General features: G+C 40.4%; 1 non-coding gene across 1 annotated transcript; it reads left to right on the top strand.

Annotated features, from left to right (window-relative positions):
* Positions 1-10,501: 10,501 nt before the first annotated feature.
* LOC133813594 (small nucleolar RNA R71) lies at positions 10,502-10,608 on the top strand. Its single transcript, XR_009884604.1, has one exon. It is a non-coding gene; the product is annotated as a small nucleolar RNA R71 (small nucleolar RNA).
* Positions 10,609-21,698: the final 11,090 nt, after the last annotated feature.

Genomic DNA, 21,698 nt, shown 5'->3' with positions numbered 1-21,698 from the left:
ATTTAAAAGTTTATTTTTACCATTTTATAAGTTAAGGGTCCAATTTCCCTCCTTTTCAAAAATAACATAAAAAGAGATCCTAGGTTATAGATAAAAATGGTAAAAATGGGAGTTTGGGTTTTGTAGAACCTTTAAGAGAATGGGAACTCATTGTCAAATATTATTTGTAAAGGGTCAAAAAGCGGTATTTTAGTAAATGATAGAAAATGGTAAACTTTCATAAGAGGACGACAAGTTGATGTTTTTCTAAAGATATGAGTTGAGTAGAACTCTTTTTTCCTAAAACTAAAATACGAGTTATATGATAAGAGATTCTTTAGATAAAGAATATTAAAATGCATGGCACAGAGAGCATGTTGCGGTGACGCCAATTTTCTCATGATACTGTAAGGACTGAAACAAAATCTGGTCGTCTTATACACTGTAAGGTGTATAAAAGGCTATAGTATAGAGTCTCTAAGAGAAATTTATTTCATGTAGTTATCATAGAATATTAGCTATAAGAGTATGCCATAGTTCAATTTGAGTACAATGTATTAATTACAGTAACCGCGAATAAGAAAACGAATAGCGATGTTAAATATCTAGTTGGAGACTAAGGACTCCAAGTAAGTTAGCATTTCTCTTTCTTGGCTACAACATGAATATACTAGTGTGTGCTTGTAGTAGTAGATTACACTAGTTTTGTTTAGGTCATTAAGACTAGGGTATGCTTAATGCTTACTCTTGCAATGCTTTTTCATTCTGTGGCTAAATGGTAAGTAGGTTCGGGTTGGGGCCAAAACCCTAGCGTAATATAGTCCGGGTTGAAACCAGGACATGGTAAGAATATAGTGTGGGTTAGAGCCAAGAAAATTGTAATATAGCCCGGGTTGGAACCAGGACATAAATGCGAGAACTGGGTTGAGGCACGTATCCCATGCTAATAATTTAATTGCTTAGTCGTGATGTTTGTTAAATATATCTTGAATATTCTGAGAGTCTTTTGAGTGCCGAATATTACGATATGAGTGATATATTGTATGTTCTGGGAATTTTCTGAGTGCAGGTTACAATGTTATGTATGAATTTGGTTGTTGGAAACAACCAAAGTTATTATTCGGATATGGTTCTATATTGTATGTTATGAGAATTTTCTAAGTGCAAGTCATTGTGTCATGTGTGAACTTTGTTGTTTCAGATATGTTATATATATTTCATGTTCTGAGAATTTTCTGAGCGCGGGTTATTTATGTTATGTAACAAATTGGTTGTTGAGTGCAACCAAAGTGTTGATATTTGTTATGTTCATTACTTGCAAAATTGTAGGGGAGGGTTGGGACTTATCCTATACCCTAGTGATAGGTAGTTATATCTACCTTAGGATGACATGTTGTTGGGTCTTAGTATACTTGTGTGTAAGGCTATTCTTACTAAGCGTTTTCGCTTACCTAGTTGTTTCATGTTGTAGGTAAGTGAAAAAGCAAAGTGGAACAGTGAGCGTCGGAGTCTGCTTGTGGATATGTACATGTGGCCTGACCTGGGGAGGTTTTTGATGGAACCTCATTTTCAAATGAAAAAGTTGGGAACTTTTTATTTCTTTTATGATATTTGTTTTGCTATAACACTGTGGAAGAATAGTTGTAATTCCGTTTGTTAAACTAAAAGTGTGCGCACGCTACCTTTTTAAAAGTTTTTTTGTATGCATTTTCGGTACAATGATTTAAAGTAAAAGTTTAGATTTTCGCATGTTTTTTGTCTTGTATGTGTTTGAGGGTCGTTACAAGTGGTATCAGAGCTCAAGTTGAGCCGATTCTGTAGACAAACTCACATGTACATTCTGTAAAATAGACTGGCATTCACTATAAGTACTGTCTTTTCATACCTGTTTCCTTTGCTTTCTTTTATTTACCTCAATTCTATAAATTGTAGGTTATGTCTAATATACCTGAGATAGGTGACCTTGTGATAGGAAGCCTACCCATGATTCCTATGCCTAAGATCGATTACTATAAACTCTTTTACAATGAGAATCGTCGACGCTTCGAGTACGATCAACGACATTGACATGTCATTTAGAATTGGATGCATTACATGACAGAATTCTTGGATAGGGCCAACACAACCGAGCAATGGAGAGTGCGATATGCCAGCACTTGTCTAAGAGGCTGGACACAGATATGGTTTTGTCATAGACGTTGGCGACTAGTTCGTGACACGTGGGGTGACTTTCATATGAAGATCGAGCTAACATTTGGGCCATGGATTGGCCTATCTCCATGGTTGATAGCATACCTCGAGGCAGAGCGGTAGATCCCAAGGTGGATCCCGAGCAGACTGACGAGTATACTGACATAGAGCTAGATATGATAACAGATAGCCTAGATTAGGTTATGTTGTGAGGGTCATGTTGATACATTTTGTAAAGACTTGGCAAACCTACTAGATTGTAGGGATTTTGGGCAGTTGTAGCAGGCAGATGTAGAAACGACATGTAGCTTCGGTTCTCTTCTTTTTGTATTTATCGTTCTACTAACTAAAACCTTAAAGCATGATCGTTCATGATCATTTTTTATTACTAGGTCATGTCCCTAAATGATTGATTTCCTGTTTTGAGTTAAATTCTTGTGAATTCTTTTTATTCCTTGTGTATGGGAAACTAGTATACTCAAATGTTTTAAACATTTCAGTATAGAAATTCATGATGGTGCCTAACACCCAAGCCAGGGGAGGTCAACCTATTAACCCACAAGACCTAGCCGAGAAAGTGGTCGTAGACCAAGATGTAGGTCATGGATAAGGCAGAGGAAGGGGTCGAGGTGAAGGGAGAGACCGAGGTAAAAGGGTACAGCCATAACCAAATCTGACAACTCAGATAAAGGATTTGAGAAGGACTGTGCATGCACAAAATGTGGCAAATGCTCAGATGTTCGAGGCAACAATGCGCAGATTCCTGAAAGCGCCACGTAATCCTGAACCCGCAGCACCCCAGGAAGACATTCCCGAACAACAGGAATTCCCAGCGCAAGAAAACCCACTGGTGGGAGCAAATCCGCAAGCGGATCCATGATGTCGCCCAATAACTCCTAAGAGGTCGCAATAATAATCGGGCTATGTCGTATCCACATAGAGGTAAAATACAAGTAAAAAGGAAGATTAGTAAATAAAAAATAATAAACTTTGAAATGATGTAACTTTGAAAAAGAATATAAACATTAAATAAACAAAATTGAGGAATTAGAATCATAAAGAAAATATTGAAGGCCTAAGTTACATTCATGTAAACATATATATATTTTAATAAAATTGATTCATTATACTCAACTATAATTCTACACCATTAATTATAGTTGGAAAATATATATAATAAAGCTCACCTTAAAATATGTTCTTTAATTAAATTATACTAACTTCTAATTTTAAAAACCTATCATATTATATACTTTAGAGCGACAAAATACCAATGGCAGAATGCAGTAAAAAGCATATAATATAACAAATCTTATTTTAAATTAAAAACCTAAATTACATAAGAAGAGCATGGCTAGACTTATGTAAAAGATAATAATAAATTTAGAATAAAAATTAGAAGAAAATAAATTTAATTGTAACAAATATATAGAAATGAAGAACAAAATAAAGAATCAATATATTAAAAATATAATGTTAAACATGAACTCCACTCTAGCCTTTCCACAAGAGAATTTAGCCTAAAATAGGCATTGTTTTCACTCACAAAAATGTAAAAGAAAAATAGGAAAAATAAGTGTTTTTCTCTCTAACAATACTCTCTACTCTCCTTCCACAATCTAATGATTTTTTACTCCACTTGGTACTCTATTTATAGTGTAAATAGGACTCAAAAACGTGGAGAACCTTGTAAAAAATAGTGGGAAAATGGCTGCAAAATAGGTGCAAAGTGGGAAGTGGCTGCTGGTGGAGTGGGGGACAAGGGCCATGTGGCGCATTGTGATTGGCTGCGTCAGACGTTGCAGGCGGAATGGTGGATGGCGTGTTGCTGCGTGGGGGATAGAGGCTGATGCAGGGGGCAGGTGGCATCTTCAGATTGGACGGCGCGGCTGGAGCGGTCAGGTCGTGGCAGGTGTGGTCGGCCACGTGGGGGGCAGTGTGTCAGGCGGCTTGTCAGCGGCTCGGCTCAACTTCGTCAGGCGGCTGGAAGCTTGGCTGGCTTGGCTGGACGAATGGGGAGCTGCCATTTGGTAACGTGGCACTTTCCCAAGCTTTGGGTTTGGGCTTAGTTTTGGGCTTAGTTTTGGGCCATTCCATCTTCAAAAATGCCATTTTCTTCATGATTTCTTCAATTTTAATTCTTTCTTTTTCTTTGTGTCAAAATACATTTTATTTCCTGAAAATTAAACACAAATTAAATTAAAATTAATATTTTCAAATATAAAATATATGACAATAAATCCATGAAAATATTAATTAAAACTTAATTAATTTTACACTTTAAGACTAATAAAATGATATTTTTGAGCACTAATCATAACCCCAAACCAGCTTATTGCTAGTCTCTAGCAATTCAAGTGAAATGATAAATATCAACATGATATATTTCCGGTCAAAAATTATAAAATAACTTAAGTATTAACACAAAATGTTAGTAACAAGTCAACAAGAGTTATCAAAATTGCTTCGAATAAATCTAGAGTTGTGAGTGTGTATACCAAACTTGAACCTTCTTACCGCAAACCATAGCACATAAAGCCTTCGAAATTATGCCAAGTAAAAGTCTCAACTCCATTAACCTCTCATGTAATTGAAAATATTTAAAGTTTAAGGGTATCACTCATGGAGTTGGAAAAGAAGTAAACACTCATCAAATGGGTATATATTTAGGACAAACTCTTAAATAATTATTGAAACGAAGATAGGAAATAAACCATTTGGACAACCCCTATAAAGAGTACCACAAAACCAGTTTTTTGGGTTTTTTAAGTTAAATAGACAATTTTTATATTTATTCTAAGAGCCAAAAAATAAAACATGAAATTAATAAACACACATTTTTTTTTGGACACAAGAGACAACATAATTGAAAATGATAGAAATATTGCTCTTGTGTCTTTCTCCTTTTTTTTCTATTTTTTTTTTCTTCTTCTTTTTTTTTTCATTTTCTTTTTCATGAACAACATACTAAAAGGCTCTCTAATAAGATTTGTCTATAGAAAATATTATCCCTAAAACATCATCCATTCATACCACAATACCTTGTCCAAATAATTATAACCATTTCTAAGAATCAATAAAAATTTAAAAGTTGTTTTCTCAAGTCTCACTTCTCACACAAAAGAATGAATTACTTAAACATGGCAAATTTCTAAGCAAATATGTGCTAACAACCATCTTACCACAATGTTTGGCATGTGCATTAGGTAACTCTAGAGAAACTCTTAGTAATACAGATAACAAAAATTGACTCAAAAATAACATTTTGCAAAAATAAATAAGTAATTTAAAAAAATTTGACCTTGAAAATATTAATATGACAAAAATCAACATGAACGTGCATGAATATGCTCACCACCCCCAATCAAAATCTGACAGTGTCCTCAATGTCTCAAAAGATAATAAATGTAAAAGAGCAAGGAAAGAGAACACCTGGATAGCGAGCGTCGAGTGATAGAGCGAATATTGATTCTCTAAAACATGAAAAACTGAAAACACAAAATTATTACAAATAAAATAAAATGACAAAAGGGAAATAAACAGAAAACAAACCTATGTACAAACAATTTGGAACACTACTCAGACTTGGTAAACCAGTTCCACAAGAGTGACTTCTTCAGGCTGGGTCACCCTCTCTATGTAGTGTTTCAGTCGCTGGCCAATTACTTTGAATTCTCTCCCATCAGTTGGGTCTATGACCTCAACAGCACCGTTGGGTAAGACAGATTTCACAACATATGGGCCAGTCCACCTTGATCTCAACTTGCCAGGGTGGATATGCAGACGAGAGTCATAAAGATGCACTCGTTCGTTTGGCTCAAATTCTTTTCTTAGGATCTTCTTGTCATGGGTCGCTTTCATTTTAGCCTTGTAAATCCTAGAGTTGTCATAAGCATCATTCCTTAACTCTTCAATTTCTGACAACTGAAGCTTACAATTGAGTCCTGCTGCCTTGAGATCAAAATTTAGGCTTTTAACTGCCCAATAAGCTTTGTGTTCCAGCTCAATAGGAAGGTGGCAGGCTTTACCATAGACTAGCCTATAAGGAGACATACCAAGTTGAGTTTTGTAAGCAGTGCGGTATGCCCAGAGAGCATCGAGAAGTCGTGAGGACCAATCTTTGCGGTCAGGATTAATCGTTTTTTCTAAGATTTGCTTAATTTCTCGATTAGCTAACTCAGCTTGGCCATTTGTCTGTGGGTGATAAGGCAATGCAAACTTATGAATTACACCATATTTTTGCATTAAGGTCTCGAAAGAATAGTTGCAAAAATGGGTGCCTTGATCACTTATGATAGCGCGAGGTGTGCCAAACCTAGATAACACATTTTCCTTTAAGAATTTCACAACAGTTGTGTTATCATTATTTCGACAAGGCACAGCTTCCACCCATTTTGAGACATAGTCTATGGAGAGAAGAATGTAAAGGTAGCCAGAAGAAGGTGGAAATGGTCCCATAAAGTCTATCCCCCAACAATCGAATATTTCTATTACAAGAATTGGGTTTAATGGCATCATATGTCGACGAGACAGGGCACCTAATTTCTAACACCTTTCACATGATCAACAGAAATTGTTAGTGTCTTTGAACAAAGTGGGCCAATAAAGACCACACTGTAAGATTTTTGCAGCAGTCTTTTTCATAGAAAAATGACCACCACAAGCTTCATTATGAAAAAAGTTCAGAACACTAAAAATTTCATCATCTGGAATGCAACGTCTCATAATTTGGTCGGGGCAATACTTGAAAATATATGGGCCGTCTCAATAGAAGTTACGAACCTCGACCAAAAATTTACGTTTATCTTGTGCACTCCATGCAGTTGGAAGTTCGCCAGTCACTAAGTAATTGATGATATGAGCGTACCATGGCAACTTAGTGACTGCGAAGAGATGTTCATCAAGGAAGTCATCTCGAATGGCTGGGCCATCAGCGGAATCAGAAAATTCAAGACGAGATAAGTGGTCCGCTACCACATTTTCAACTCCTTTCTTGTCTTTTATAGTCAGATCAAATTCCTGTAACAGAAGGATCCACCTAATTAAACGCGCCTTAGCATCCTTTTTGGAAAGGAGGTATTTTAAGGCGGAATGGTCTGTAAAGACTGTGATAGGTGAACCAATCAGGTAGGAACGAAACTTGTCAAGTGCGAATACTACAGCAAGTAACTATTTTTCAGTGGTAGAATAATTCATCTGAGCACTGTTAAGAGTTCTACTTGCGTAATAAACAACGAAGGGCTTCCCTTCCCTTCTTTGACCTAAGATAGCCCCTATAGCATAATTTCTAGCATCACACATGACTTCGAACGGTAAGTTCCAATCTGGTGGCTGAATGATAAGGGCGGAAGTGAGTTTTGTAGAGCATTCGGAAAGATTCCTCACACTCAGGTGTCCAACTGAACACAACATCTTTTTCTAGGAGGTTTGACAAAGGGCGAGCAATTGTCGAGAAATTTTGTATGAACCTCCTATAGAATCCTGCATGCCCAAGAAAATATCGAATGTCTTTAACAGTCTTGGGGGTGGGCAGCTTTGATATGAGTTCAATCTTTGATTGATCAACCTCAATTCCTCGTTCCGACACGACATGCCCCAAGACTATGCCTGATGGCACTATGAAATGACATTTTTCCCAGTTGAGTACCAAGCCTTTCTCCTTGCAACGTTTAAGCACAGACTCTAAATTGAGAAGGCTTGACTAGAAGGAATCTCTGAAGACTGTCAAATCATCCATGAATACTTCCATACATTTCTCGATCATATCACTAAATATGATCATCATACATCGCTGGAAAGTGGCTGGAGCATTGCACAGGCCAAATGGCATACACCGGAAGGAAAAAGTACCAAAAGGACAAGTGAATGTAGTCTTATCCTGATCTTCTAAGGCAATCTCGATTTGGTAATACCCTGAATAACCATCGAGAAAACTATAGAAAGGATGACCTGCCATACGTTCCAATATTTGATCGATGAATGGAAGTGGAAAATTGTCTTTGCGGGTGGCTGCATTTAACTTTCTATAATCAATGCACATGCGCCACCCAGTTGTGACCTTGGTAGGAACAAGTTACCCTTTTTCATTTTGTACAACTGTTACCCCAGATTTCTTGGGAACAACCTGAGTTGGGCTGACCCATTTACTGTCTGCAACAGGATAGATTATGCCATAATCCAGAAGTTTCAAGACTTCAGTCTTTACTACTTCCTTCATTGTTGGGTTCAATCTTCTTTGAGGGTCACGACGCGGTATAGCCCCAACTTCCAATTGAATGTGATGGGAGAAAATTAAAGGACTAATACCTTTGATGTCAGCTATCGCCCATCCTAATGCATCTCTTTGTTCTTGCAACACATTGATGAGTTGGCGCTCTTGTGTGGCATCGATCTTGGAGGATATTATGACAGGAAAAGTGTTGTCAGCTCCTAGGAAAACATGCTTAAGACCCTCGGGAAGTTGTGCTAACTTTGGTTGAGGAGCTTGTTCAATAGATGGTTTTGGTGTTTCTCGATCTTGAGGGAGTTCCTCAAAGATTGGATTCCAAAACATGGTTCTTTTAGCCTGTGAGTGTTTGACGATTTCAGGGTTGATTACAGACTCATCAGGCTCGGAACTTTCTGAAATTTGGAAGAGGTGATTAAAATGACTAGACGTGTATTTCGATTCGACCTCTTCCGAAATAAGTGTATCGATCAGATAGGATTGGAAACACTCATCGTTGTCGGGTGGTTGTTTGCCGATGTGGAAAACATTCACTTCTAGAGTCATGTTCCCAAAAGGGATTTTCATGAGACCATTCCTACAGTTAATGAGTGCATTTGATGTTGCGAGGAAAGGTCTACCGAGAATTATGGGAATTTTGGACTCTATACTCACTTCAGATTGAGTGTCCAAGATGAGAAAATCAACAGGGTAATAGAATTTTTCAATTTGAATCAGAACGTCTTCTACTATTCCCCGAGGTTTCTTAACTGATCGATCAGCCAGTTGTAGCACCATAGATGTGGGCTTGAGTTCTCCTAGACCTAATTGCAAGTATATTGAATATGGCATGAGATTTACACTTGCTCCTAAGTCTAGAAGTGCTTGACCAAATTCCTGCTCCCAATTTGACATGAGATGGTGGGACAACCAGGATCTTTGTACTTAGGTGGTGTCTTGCAGTCAATTACTGCACTAGCTTGTTCTGCCAAGAATGCAGTTTTCTTGACATGGTGCTTTCTTTTAATGGTATACAAATCCTTGATAACTTTGGCATAAGCCGGCACTTGTTTGATCACATGCAACAATGGCAAGTTGATCTTCACTTGTGTTAAAAGGTCTAGGATTTCACCATGATTTTCCAGTACCTTTCCAGTGGATTTCAATGCTTGAGGAAAGGGTGCCTTTACTGGAATGCTTATTGGCACATCATCATCTGGAGCGGGCATTGACGTACTCGTTGTCTTAGTTAACGGTGAAACCGTACTTTGACCACTTCGAGTAGTGATGGCATTAACCTCTTTGAAATTTGTATCTGCAGAGGAGGAGGTTTGTGCCATGTGTTGCCCTTTTTGATGGATTAGAGGTTGAGAGGGAAGTCTCCCATGCTCTTGAATCGCCAAAGTAGTGTTTAGCTTTGTCATTTGGATTTTTATGTCCTTCATTTCCTCTGCCATTTGTGTGAAACAAGCTTTGAGCTGTTGAGTTGAGGCTATCTGAGTTTGCGCAAGCATTTGCAAAGTATTCTTAATAGAATTACTTGACTGCATGTTATTTTGAGGAGCAATGTATGATTTTGGTGGTTGTTGCTACTCAGGCCTCCATTGGCTTCCAGATGCTTGGTTCGAATCCTTCCAGCTGAAATTTGGATGGTTGCGCCAACCAGAATTGTAAGTGTTTGAGAAAGGGTTATAAGGCTTCTTGTAATCCCCTAAATCATTGCATTGTTCCTCATTTCCTCCTCTTAGCTCACCAAGAGTTGGGTACTCTTGCGGTTGATGTTCCGTCCCTCCACAGATGAAGCATGGATCTCGTGTTTCTACCTTTGCAGCCATGTGGATTCCTCTCCCTTCTTGAGATTTGAAAGCCTCGAATTGTTGTCTCAATGATTCAATTTTGCTTTTGACGTTGTCCTCTTCCCTCAATTGGTAGATTCCAGTTTATCGTGGCTTGTCCATAGAACTCGGTCCATTCCATGTGTAGGATTTTTCAGCGAGATCGTCGAGGTACTCAAAAGCTTCATCGGGATCTTTTTGAAGGAATTCGCCATTGCACATCATTTGTACGAATTGTCTTTCTCCGGTTGTGAGACTGTCATATAAATAGCTGATCAGACGCCAGCTTTTGTACCCATGATGTGGGAATTGATTTATCAAATCTCTAAACCTCTCCCAGACCTGATGGAAAGTTTCATGGTCTTTCTGGATGAAGGTAGAGATTTGCCTCTTAAGTCTGCTAGTCTTATGGGGCAGGAAATATTTGGCAAAGAATGCTTTTGTCATTTCGTCCCATGTTCCGATAGATCTAGGCCTTAAGAAATACAACCAGCTTTTTGCTTTGTCTTTGAGCGAGAAAGGAAAGAATTTCAATCTCACAATATTGGTGAAATCAGCTCGATTGTTGAATGTAGTCACCACCTCTTCGAATTCCCGTATATGCACGTACGAACTCTCATTTTCCAACCCATGGAAGGTTGGTAAGAGGTTAATCATGTCGGGTTTGAAATCGAAATTTGGCATATTGTTGGGATACATTATGCATGAAGGTGTGGCTGTACGCGTAGGATGTAAATAATCCTGTAGCGTTCTTGGTTGGACTTCGTCTTGATGAGCCATCGTGGGTGGTTCGGGAAGTCTCGGTGAATCGGGAGTGTTTGAACGAATGGAAGAAAACGATGAACTAGGAGAGTTTTCTAAAGTTTCTACTTGTTGTCTCACAAATCTCCCTAGTGCGTCTCTGTTTCGTGGCATAAATATTTTTTTATTTTGTAAGTATTATAAGCGCAAGTGTGTAATAATGTAATAAGTATACACCAAAAATGTTCTCAGGCCAATTGGAAAAGCTGCCAAGGTACCACTTTAGGCCCAAGAGCTTTTCTAGAACTCCCCGAGGTTCTTAGAAAAGGTTGGAGGGTAACACTAACACAAACCTTATTTAAGAACCAATTTTTCTAAGACAGAACAAGTTTGGTTTTTACTAATTTCCAAAATTACACAAATGTTCTCAATACTTTGTTTGATTTTTTTTTTAATTTTATGATTTAAAATTTTATGCATTTTTCGGAAAAAAAAAACCTAAATCTTGAAAATAAAATTCTAAACTTAAAAATAAAATTAAAAAAAAAATAAATGAGTAAATAAAATAAATAAATAAAAAACTACTAAGGAAAAATAAAATAAAAGAGAAATTAAAAGTTATACAACTTTTTTTTTATATATAGAAAAAAAAATTAATTTACTAGGCAAACCTTTAATTGTAGAATTACCTCCCCAGCAACGGCGCCAAAAATTGATGTCGCCCAATAACTCCTAAGCGGTCGCAATAATAATCGAGCTATGTTGTATCCACAAAGAGGTAAAATACAAGTAAAAAGGAAGATTGGTAAATCAGAAATAATAAACTTTGAAATGATGTAACTTTGAAAATGAATATAAACATTAAATAAACAAAATTGAGGAATTAGAATCAGAAAGAAAATTTGGAAGGCCTAAGTTACATTCATACAAATATATATATATATTTTAATAAAATTGATTCATTATACTCAACTATAATTCTACACCATTAATTATAGTTAGAATATATATATAATAAAGCTCACCTTAAAATATGTTCTTTAATTAAATTATACTAACTTTTAATTTTAAAAATCTATCATATTATATACTTTAGAGCGACAAAATACCAACAACAGAATGCAGTAAAAAGCATATAATATAACAAATATCCTAAATTAAATTAAAAACCTAAATTACATAAGAAGAGCATGACTAGGCTTATGTAAAAGATAATAATAAATTTAGAATAAAAATTAGAAAAAAATAAATTTAATTGTAACAAATATATAGAAATGAAGAACAAAATAAAGAATCAATATATTAAAAATATAATGTTAAACATGAACTCCACTCTAGCCTTTCCACAAGAGAATTTAGCCTAAAATAGGCATTGTTTTCACTCACAAAAATGTAAAAGAAAAATAGGAAAAATAAGTGTTTTTCTCTCTAACAATACTCTCTACTCTCCTTCCACAATCTAATGATTTTTTACTCCACTTGGTACTCTATTTATAGTATAAATAAGACTCAAAAACGTGGAGAACCGTGTACAAAATAGTGGGAAAAATGGCTACAAAATAGGTGCAAAGTGGGAAGTGGCTGCTGGTGGAGTGGGGGACAAGGGCCATGTGGCGCATTGTGGTTGGCTGCGTCAGACGTGGCAGGCGGAATGGTGGCTGGCGTGTTGTTGCGTGGGGGACAGAGGCTGACGCAGGGGGCAGGTGGCAGCTTCGGATTGGATGGCGCGGCTGGAGGCGGTCAGGTCGTGGCAGGCGTGGTCTGTCACTTGGGGGGCAGTGCGTCAAGCGGCTTGTCAGCGGCTCGGCTCGGCTCGGCTTCGTCAGGCGGCTGGAAGCTTGGCTGGCTTGGCTGGGCAAATGGGGAGCTGCCATTTGGCAGCGTGGCACTTGCCCAAGCTTTGGGTTTGGGCTTAGTTTTGGGCCATTCCATCTTCAAAAATGCCATTTTCTTCATGATTTCTTCAATTTTAATTCTTTCTTTCTTCTTTCTTTTTCTTTGTGTCAAAATACATTTTATTTCCTGAAAATTAAACACAAATTAAATTAAAATTAATATTTTCAAATATAAAATATATGACAATAAATCCATGAAAATATTAATTAAAACTTAATTAATTTTACACTTTAAGACTAATAAAATGATATTTTTGAGCACTAATCAATGCACCTCGAACAGAACAACCGAAATCGATCTCGGGGCGGTTTAGCAGGCAAAACCCACCCGTGTTCGAAGGGACTTCGGATCCCCCGGTGGCAAAAGAATGGGTCAGCATGCTGGAGAGAATCTTTGATTTTGTGGCGGCTACCAAGAGGGAAAAGTTAATCTATTCTATGTATATGTTGTGGAAGGACGCCTGCATCTGGTGGGATATTGCTAGGAAGGGGCGTAATGTTGTACAGATGGAATGGGAAAAATTCCTGACCCTGTTCAATGCCAAGTACTACAACCAGACAATGATAGATTGTAAAGTGGTTGAGTTCGCCAACCTAGTCCAAGGGTCATCTAGCATACAGAAGTACGTGCGCAAGTTTGACCAACTCTCAAGATTTAGTCCGAATCTGGTAAACACTGAAGCCAACCGGGTACACAAATTCGTGAAGGGGTTGAAAAGAGAGATAACTCAGTTTATGGATATCAGGAAGACCACCCCAGATACTTATGATGAAGTCATGGAGCGAGAAATTCGCAAAGAGTCATGGTTGGTACAAGAGAAGAAAGAGCCCTATAGGGTTGAAGAATGAGCACATGTCTCCAATGACCGGGGAAGGTACTCTAGTAACCAGAGTACCCCTTCTGGAAGGTTTGCATACAAAGGCAATAGAAGTGTGGGGAAGAACAATACTCCAGGAAACTCTCAGTTTCCCAATGGTGGAAATAATAAACAAAGAATAGAGCCACCAAGCTGAAGTTCGAACTTCGACAAGAAATCAAGGAGAGAAAACAACTATTGGCCACAATGCAACAAATGCAATCGGTGCCACCCAGGCGAGTACAGCAACAATAACTGCATCACCTATGGAAAGCAAGGTCATTTCTCCAAGCATTGCCTAACTCATGGACAGAAGGGAGGAAATGACAAACCAAAGCCAATAGGATATGATGGTACGTTCTCGGGTTAGAGCTGTACCAGTCTGGGTATGATGGTACGTTCTCGGGTATATGATGGTACGTTCTCGGGTTAGAGCTGTACCAGTCTGGGTAGAAGGTCGGGAGTTGACTGTGGATTTTCTAATTTTAGATTTACATGAGTGCGAATTATTTTTGTTATGGATTGGCTAACCAAATATGAGGTGGTGGTGAATTGCAAACGAAGAAATGCGAATTTTAACCCACATGTGGAAGAACCGTTCGTCTTCCAAGGCACAGCCCGAAAGAAGAATTTCGCTATGAACTCCACCTTGAAGGCTAGGAAATTATTGGATGATGGATGTATCGACTACCTGTCGAACGTAATAGACAAGGATATGGAGTCTAATCTACAACCAACTAAGGTAGTAGTGGTGTGAAAATTTTCATAAGTGTTTCCTAAGGATCTTCCAAGGATACCCCCAGATCGGTAAGTCAAGTTTGAGATCGAGTTAATTCCGGGAACTGCACCTATTTCAAAGGCAGTGTACCGGATGGCACCAGCAGAGCTCAAAGAATTGCAAGCGCATTTACAAGACTTTGGATAAAGGATTTACACAACCAAGTCGTTCTCTTTGGGGAGTCCTGGTACTATTCATGAAAAAGAAAGATGACTCTATGAGAATGTGTATAGACTACTGCAAACTCAACAAAGTGACGATCAAGAACCGATACTCATTTCCCAAAATTGATGAGCTATTCGATCAACTGCATGGAGCATTTTTATTCTCAAAGATCAATTTGAGATCTGGATACTACCAACTAAAGGCCAAGGAACCAGATATTCCCAAGACCGCATTCCAAACTGGGTATGGCCACAACAAGTCCGTGGTGATGTGTTTTGGGCTCACCAATGCGCCCGCAGCATTCATGGATCTTATGCACAGGGTACTGGGTGAGTATCTATATAAATTCGTGATCGTGTTTATTGACGATATACTCGCAAAACGAGGAATAAGACGCCAAGTGTGACGTGCTGCGTCATGGCTCATCTCCAGGGGGCCATTTTGTATGTATGAGCATGCCTTGGTGCTTGATCATTAGTCAAGTCTTGTACCAAGTAACCTCAGGGGTAGGGAATGGCACTTTTGTAATTATGCATATGTCTCCCAGACAGAAATCATATATGTTCCTGGGAAGACTTCATTTGCTTAGAATGCTCCTTAGGGGGGGGGGGGGTGACCTGGTGACTTAAGGAAGCACCATGGCCACCAGCAGATAGGGGCTTAAGCTGTGTACTTCCTTGCCCTATCAAGGCCTTATATGAATAAAATGATGCTTTGCCAAGTCCCTTTGTGTATGCATTCTTTACAGTCTATGTGTTGCTTGTTTGTTACCTTCGTTGGGCCATTGCGTGCCACTTGACTGTGTTGTTGGCTCTGATTGTTGTGTGGGATGTTGCCTCTGGATAGGTTTCCTCGTGCTTGCTCCCGCTTCATAATTTCCCTTACTTGTGTGAGACTTGTAACGTGGCTAACCATTGAGTTTGCTTGCCGCAGGTGTGAATTCTAGGCTGACTTGCTAGTTAAAAGTGCTAACAAGTGCCGCACGTTCCGTCCAATCGAGTATCGAAGTTGGCGGCCCATGACAGTTGGTATCAGAGCTAAGTTGAGAAAGCATGGTGACCCTGCAGGATGGTGAGCAACACTCAATGGATTGAAGCGCTGGAGAGGCGCGTTGGAGAGCTAGATGGCCTGGATGAAAGAGTCAGGGATCTTGGCTCTATCAGGCTAGAACCGGAGACGACTAACGCACTAAACCGCATGGCTGTGTTGGAGCAGGATACGACCAATCTGCTGGCCCGCATAACAGCAATCGAGAGGAGAGAAAACCTTTCAAGCACATCCCATAGTCCTCCGAGGGAGGAACGTATGGAGGCAATGGAACGAGCGGTGAAGGTCCTACAAGAATCATTAAATGACCTTGTAGAGAATTGCAGGGTGTCGGTTGAGTCAATTAAAGATGAAATGTTGGAGATGAACACCAAGCTGAACCTCACCATGAGGGCTGTTGGGAGCTAGCCTGCAACCGGACCCATTGGCATGGAATATGGCAGAGTAAAAGTCCCGGAGCCGAGGCCCTACGGTGGGGCTAGAGACGCGAAGGACTTAGAGAACTTCCTTTTTGATATGGAGCATTACTTCCGAGCCGTAAGAGCTGAATTGGGAGATGGCAAGGTTTCCATGGCGACGATGTACTTGTCTGCGGATGCCAAAGTGTGGTGGAGGACAAAGTATGACGATATTCAGAATGGCAGATGCACCATAACAACCTGGGAAGATCTCAAGAGAGAGTTGAAGATGCAGTTCCTCCCCGAAAATGTTGCCTACATAGCTCGACGCCAGTTAAGAAAGCTGAAGCACACTGGCACAATCCGAGAATACGTTAAGAAATTCTCTGAATTGATGCTAGATATAAAAGACATGTCCGAAGTGGAAAAACTCTTCGCGTTATTAGAAGGTCTGAAGCCTTGGGCAAAGCAAGAGCTCGAGAGGCAGAGAGTGGCTGACCTAGCCACTGCTCAGGCTACTGCCGAACGATTAACTGATTACTCATCAGGGAACATTCAATCCAACAAGTCCAATCCGTCGACTAGTGGAAGTAATGTTGGGAGTAAAAAGTTTGGGAAGTCTTGGCAGAGCAAGAGTGGGGGAGGAGAAGTCATCCCACTAGAAATTCGAATGGCCTTGAAGAAGTATGGGGATGTGATGCCGGACCAACTCACCAAAGCCTTACCACCTAGAAGAGGGATTGATCACCAGATTGAGCTGGTGCCAGGAGCCAAGCCACCTGCAAAGGCGGCCTATAGAATGGCGCCCCCCGAACTAGCAGAACTAAGGAAACAGTTGAAGGATTTACTAGAGGCAGGCTTCATCAGGCCATCGAAGGCACCATATGGTGCACCCGTGCTATTCCAGAAAAAGTACGACGAGAGCTTGAGACTATGTATTGACTATCGGGCTCTCAATAAGGTGACAGTGCGTAATACGTACCCCATCCCCTTGATCGCCGACTTATTCGACCAGTTGAGTGGAGCTAAATTCTTTACAAAACTGGACTTGAGATTAGGCTACTATCAAGTGCGGATATCCGAAGGGGATGAGCCGAAGACAACGTGTGTGACTCGATATGGAGCATACGAGTTTCGAGTCATGCCATTTGGGTTGATGAACGCACCAGCCACATTCTGTACGTTGATGAACCAAGTTTTCCAAGAATATCTAGACAAGTTCGTGGTAGTCTACTTGGATGACATTGTGGTCTATAGCTCCACAATAGAAAAACATCAACGACACTTATCCCAAGTGTTTCAGAAATTGAGAGAGAACCAACTCTATGTGAAGTGAGAAAAGTGCTCCTTCGCACAAGAGAGGATCAAGTTCCTAGGCCACATAGTAGAGCGTGGTCGGATCCGCATGGATCTAGAGAAGGTGCGGGCCATTCAAGACTGGAAGGCCCCCACAAATTTGAAGAAATTACGCTATTTCCTTGGTTTAGCCAATTATTATCGAAGATTTGTGGAGGGCTATTCAAGAAGGGTGACACCCTTGACAGAGTTGTTGAAGAAGGGTGTAACTTGGATGTGGACCGATAGGTGTGTCGAAGCATTTCAGAGTCTGAAAGAAGCCATGATGCGAGATCCTGTCCTAGCCTTACCAGATGTTGGTAGGCCCTTTGAAGTGCAGACAGACGCGTCTGATTTTGCCTTGGGAGGGGTGCTTGTACAAGAGGGCCACCCCGTAGCTTATGAAAGCCGAAAACTCACGGAGGTAGAGAGGCGGTACACTGCCCAAGAGAAGGAGCTTCTCGCAGTAATTCATTGTCTACGAGTGTGGAGGCACTACTTGTTGGGGTCGAAGTTTGTGGTGAAGACAGATAATGCCGCGGTGAGTCATTTCCTCACCCAGCCAAAGCTTACCCCTAAACAAGCACGATGGCAGGAGTTCATAGTAGAATTCGACTTTCATTTCGAACACAAGGCGGGCCGTCTAAACCAGGCAGCTGATGCCCTGAGTCGCAAAGCTGAGTTAGCGGCTCTAAAATTGCTGGCTAATATTTCGGCTAGCATGGTGACCACTCCACTCCGAGAGCGCATTAAGGAGAACCTGGTGAAAGACCTGGTGGTGAAGACCATCATGAATCTCGCAAAAGAGGGAAAGACTCGCCAATTTTGGGTAGAAGACGATCTTTTGTGGGCCAAGGGTGGCCGCTTATATGTTCCCAAGACAGGAGATTTGCGGAGGACACTAATGAGTGAGTGTCACGACACCTTGTGGGCGGGTCATCCAGGGTGGCAGAGAACCCATGTCTTGTTGAAGCAGAGGTACTACTGGTCACAAATGCGCGACGATATCGTGGAGTATACCAAAACCTGTCTCACCTGCCAGCAAGACAAAGTGGAGAGACACAAGACGCCAGGGTTGTTGGAACCTTTGTTAGTCCCAAGCCGACCATGGGAGAGTGTGTCGCTTGAATTCATTACTAGTTTACCGAAGACGGGAGACTTGAGTGCGATCTTAGTGATCGTGGACAGATTTTCAAAGTATGCAACCTTCATACCGGTGTCAAAATATTGCTCGGCAGAAGAGACAACGAGACTTTTCTTCAAGTATGTAGTTAAGTATTGGGGAGTACCCCAAAATATAGTTAGTGACCGTGATGGAAGATTCACAGGGACCTTTTGGTCGGAGTTATTCAACCTTTTGGGGTCACAACTAAATATTTCCTCAAGCTACCATCCTCAAACAGATGGACAAACTGAAAGATTCAATGGGATGCTAGAAGAGTATTTGCGGCATTTCGTCAGTGCTAACCAAAAGAATTGGCCGCAGCTACTAGACCATGGGAGAGTGTGTCGCTTGAATTCATTACTAGTTTACCGAAGACGGGAGACTTGAGTGCGATCTTAGTGATCATGGACAGATTTTCAAAGTATGCAACCTTCATACCGGTGTCAAAATATTGCTCGGCAGAAGAGACAACGAGACTTTTCTTCAAGTATGTAGTTAAGTATTGGGGAGTACCCCAAAATATAGTTAGTGACCGTGATGGAAGATTCACAGGGACCTTTTGGTCGGAGTTATTCAACCTTTTGGGGTCACAACTAAATATTTCCTCAAGCTACCATCCTCAAACAGATGGACAAACTGAAAGATTCAATGGGATGCTAGAAGAGTATTTGCGGCATTTCGTCAGTGCTAACCAAAAGAATTGGCCGCAGCTACTAGATGTAGCTCAATTTTGTTTCAACTCTCAGAAGATTTCTTCATCAAACAAGAGCGCTTTTGAAGTTGTTAACGGTCAGCAACCGCTGTTACCCCACATAGTGGATGAGTATTGCGGAAGAAATCCGAGAGCCTTCAATTTCGCGGAAGAAATCCAAGAGCCTTCAATTTCATCAAAGACTGGAAGAAAACCACCGAGATTGCCCGAGCCTACCTAGAGAAGGCATCAAAGAGAATGAAAAAATGGGCAGATCAGAAGAGACGACCGCTGGAATTCAAAGCAAGCGACTAAGTGATGATCAAGTTGAGGCCCGAACAACTGAGATTCCGAAGGAATAAGGACATCAGACTCGTCCGCAAATACGAGGGTCCTGTTCCAGTCATCTCGAAAGTGGGCCTGACCTCCTACAAAGTCAGCTTACCATAATGGATGAAGATACACCCGGTCTTGCACATCAGCAACCTCAAACCGTATCACGAAGATCCAGAAGAGCCAGCGTGCAACCAGTCTACCAGAGAAGGAGTCAGCGTCAAGCCACGAAGCAGCAGACAACCTGAAGAAATCCTAGCAGAGAGGACCGTGGTCGTGGACAGAAAGAAGAAGAAAGAGTTTCTGGTGAAGTGGAAAGGGCTCGGAGATGAAGAAATTTGCTGGGAAAGGGCGGAGGACTTGGACAAGCATACGCAGAAGATTGAAGATCAGCAAGGGGCAAGTTCGTCGAGGACGCCGAAGATTTAAGTGGTGGAGAGTGTGATGTGCTGCGTCATGGCACATCTCCAGGGGGCCATTTTGTATGTATGAGCATGCCTTGGTGCTTGATCATTAGTCAAGTCTTGCACCAAGTAACCTCAGGGGTAGGGAATGGCACTTTTGTAATTATGCATATGTCTCCCAGACAGAAATCATATATGTTCCTGGGAAGACTTCATTTGCTTAGAATGCTCCTTAGGGGGGGGGGGGTGACCTGGTGACTTAAGGAAGCACCATGGCCACCAGCAGATAGGGGCTTAAGCTGTGTACTCCCTTGCCCTATCAAGGCCTTATATGAATAAAATGATGCTTTGCCATGTCCCTTTGTGTATGCATTCTTTACAGTCTATGTGTTGCTTTTTTGTTACCTTCGTTGGGCCATTGCGTGCCACTTGACTGTGTTGTTGGCTCTGATTGTTGTGTGGGATGTTGCCTCTGGATAGCTTGCCTCGTGCTTGCTCCCGCTTCATAATTTCCCTTACTTGTGTGAGACTTGTAACGTGGCTAACCATTGAGTTTGCTTGCCGCAGGTGTGAATTCTAGGCTGACTTGCTAGTTAAAAGTGCTAACAAGTGTCGCACGTTCCGTCCATTCTAGTATCGAAGTTGGCGGCCCGTGACACCAAGCACCTGGAGCTGATCTTACAACGATTACGCGAGAAAAAGTTGTACGCCAAATTCTCCAAGTGCGAATTATGGTTGACTCAAGTGAGTTTCCTAAGGAATGTGGTGTCAGGGGACGGAATTGCAGTCGATCCAACCAAAATCGAAGCAGTGAAACAATGGAAGTTCCTGAAGAACGCACAAGAAGTTCGTAGTTTCTTGGGCCTAACAAGGTATTATAGGCGCTTTGTGTAAGATTTTTCAAAAATAGCAATGCCTATGACCGCACTAACCCAAAAGAACTTCAAATCTGAGTGGACAGATAAGTGCGAACAGAGTTTTTAAGAGCTAAAGACCAGATTGACGACTGCTCCCGTACTCACTATTCCAAAGGTTAGCAAGGGATATGCTATTTATAGTGATGCATCAGGATAAGGACTCAGAGCCGTACTAATGCAACATGGGAAAGTGATCGCATAGGCCTCTCAACAATTGAAAAACTATGAGAGAAACTACCAAACACACGACTTGGAGCTAGAAGCGGTAGTGTTCGCATTGAAGAATTAGAGACACTATCTCTATGGGATCCTCTGTAACATATACCCAAATCACAAGAGTCTAAAATATTTCTTCACCCAGAAAGAGTTAAACATAAGACAACAGAGGTGGTTAGAATTTTTCAATGATTACGATTGTGATATACTGTACCACCCTGGCAAGGCTAATAAAGTAGTTGACGCATTGAGTCAACAACCAATGGCTTATGTAATTTTGGTGAAGGAAATACCCCAAGAACTACAAACCGATATCTTCAAATTGGATTTGGAGATTGTAGAGTCCAAGAACTTTACTTAGCTAATTATTTAGTAATATTATAGTATGTTTAGTAATATCTTTGTTACTGTGGATTTTTTGTTCAGACCAGGAATTATTTGGACACTCATAGTAGTACTTATAGATTTTCTAAGTTTAACCTATAGTTTAAGAATATTAATTTTAACCTAAGGTTGGTTAATATGGCTGATATTAAGGATTTTATTT

The sequence above is a fragment of the Humulus lupulus genome, chromosome 1 (assembly GCF_963169125.1).
Source record: "Humulus lupulus chromosome 1, drHumLupu1.1, whole genome shotgun sequence".
Lineage (NCBI taxonomy): Eukaryota > Viridiplantae > Streptophyta > Magnoliopsida > Rosales > Cannabaceae > Humulus > Humulus lupulus.
This window is presented reverse-complemented; position numbering and strand designations above follow the sequence as displayed.